The sequence below is a fragment of the Wasmannia auropunctata genome, unplaced genomic scaffold (genome assembly GCF_000956235.1).
Source record: "Wasmannia auropunctata unplaced genomic scaffold, wasmannia.A_1.0 LD310616.1, whole genome shotgun sequence".
In the NCBI taxonomy this organism is placed as follows: domain Eukaryota; kingdom Metazoa; phylum Arthropoda; class Insecta; order Hymenoptera; family Formicidae; genus Wasmannia; species Wasmannia auropunctata.
In genome coordinates, this window is record NW_012052274.1 from 4,631 (window position 1) to 6,945 (window position 2,315).

Below are 2,315 nucleotides of genomic sequence, written 5' to 3' on the forward strand. Positions count from 1 at the left end.
ACCTTACACATTCGAAAAAATAAATTGTTCTATTATCTAAACTATCTATTTCTTTCAATATATTTTCAATATGTTTAATAAATTCATATTTGTGGCATTACATTGTAGAATGTATAACAGTATAATAAGTTATCGAGGCCTTCACTAGCTGCAATTATAAAAACATGCTTATTATTGTAATTTGATGCTATTAAAATATTATATATTCCTTACAGTAGCAAACATGTCCATAGATGAATGAATTAGTCCACCGACATTTAAAGTGAAATCCTTTGCTCTTCTTTGCAACAGGAATAGTATCATTTTCTGTACGTGTAAAGGAGTTCTGTACCACTGAACGTTGTATCTACGGCATTGAACATAACGAACCGTTAACTTTAGATATAGAAATCTTTTTATTACAGTCTGTCACATAAGAGCGTAACAGACTAGATTGCTTTAAAGAAAAATATCGCTAGGAAACTCTACTAATATTCGTTGGAGGAGAGGGGAGACTACTACTATAATACGTTTTGTGCTAGACTCTAGAGATATACCAGTGTTACTTTCCATTGTGATAAAAACACGTGATTTCCAAAATTTTTCTCAAACTAGAAAAGCGAAAAAGCAGCGCTTACAGTCTATTACACAAGAGCATAGTCTGTATATCTGAAAGAAAAATTATTATTTTTAAGAAATCTACTTATTGATTTAAAGTGCACTAAAAAGCAATATTACGCATTTACTTGTTAATAAATCATGCAGTCTTTATTATTGTCAAGAACCGCAACAAAATACGGAAAATCGATTATAGAAATTATATCAAAACGGCATACTTTCGTACCAGCGAATTCTCGGCAATAATAAAGCCTGGACGTCTTACAAAGTAAATGAGTAATAGTGCTTTTAGTGCACTTTAAATCAATTTCTAGATTTCTTAAAAATCATTTTTCTTTCAAATATGCAGACAATGCTCTTGTTTGACAGACTGTAGATAACTTTAGCACCTGTACTAATTTATTCTACTACAAATCAGTTTCTATATCTATTGTTATAACCGTTGTAGAGAAAATGTTTTCCATTATAGGAATGTTTCTTACACAGTAGCATATACGTAATTGTTATAGTCAAGTGCTGTCTGTCCAATAAGACTGGAGAAAAACATGTACATGACAATTGCAAGTGTAACTAATGATGGCACTATAATATCCCTAACATCATTTTGAAATGATGCTATCTGAAAAGATTAAGAAAGTTTTATAAAAATTATTAATCTCTTGCGTATATGTTTTATAATTAATCTACGATATAATATAACATAATAATACAATATACAATAAATTTTTCTTTAATCTTAAAATTAAGATTACAAGTAATTTCTAATACGTTCTATAAATAATATATTATGTATAGAATGTTTTCCATTTAGCGACTAAAGTTAACGCAAGCATTATTTTGTCTTTTTTCAACATCTAGTAACAATAAAGATAGAATGACGCTTGTGTCAACTTGTGTCGCTAAATATACACACATATATAGTATATTATATATAAAAGGAAAATTAATATAAAATGTTAAACTCTGAATAACAATAAGATATCTCGTTTTTAAATAAAAATATGATAGTTGTTCTAAAATTATGAGAATATATAATACCGCTTATTAAATTCGTCAATAAAAATTCGACAAACTTCCGTAAATGTTACGTACTTGCAACATTACTGCATTTTATAATAGAGTGCATATTCTGTTTGTTATTTCTTTTTTTTTACAACGTAAACATCTAAAGTATTATATTCTTAATTTGTATGTTTATGCGGGGTTCGGTGACCGCACTATCAGTGTTATACTTTACCTTTCGTTCAAAGGCCATCACACGTACAAAAATTTTAGTCGTAATCGTAAGATCGTATAAGCAAATTGATCACAATCAAAATTGCTGTCTTACGTTTTAGAACGTTCTACTGTGATTGGTCAATATGCTTACAACTTTACGGTTATGATTAAAACTTTTGTACGTGTGATGGCTTTTGGACATGAAACAAAGACAGAGATGCAATAGCGCTAATAACATGCTCCCCGAACACATCCTTGTAATAGCTTTAATTAAAACTTTATAACTTTGGTATGATATTAATTGTTCGATTCTCATTGCACTTACTAAAATACACGTAGTATTGTTAACTATCTGCTTTTGGAACACTTCTCATATTTTATTACATGAAACGGGAAACTTACTTGAAATAGATTGAGGCTCAAACATATCACGCCACATAATATTAAACAACCTAACGATATACTGAATGTGGACATCATTTGGGTGGACACTCTTTAAA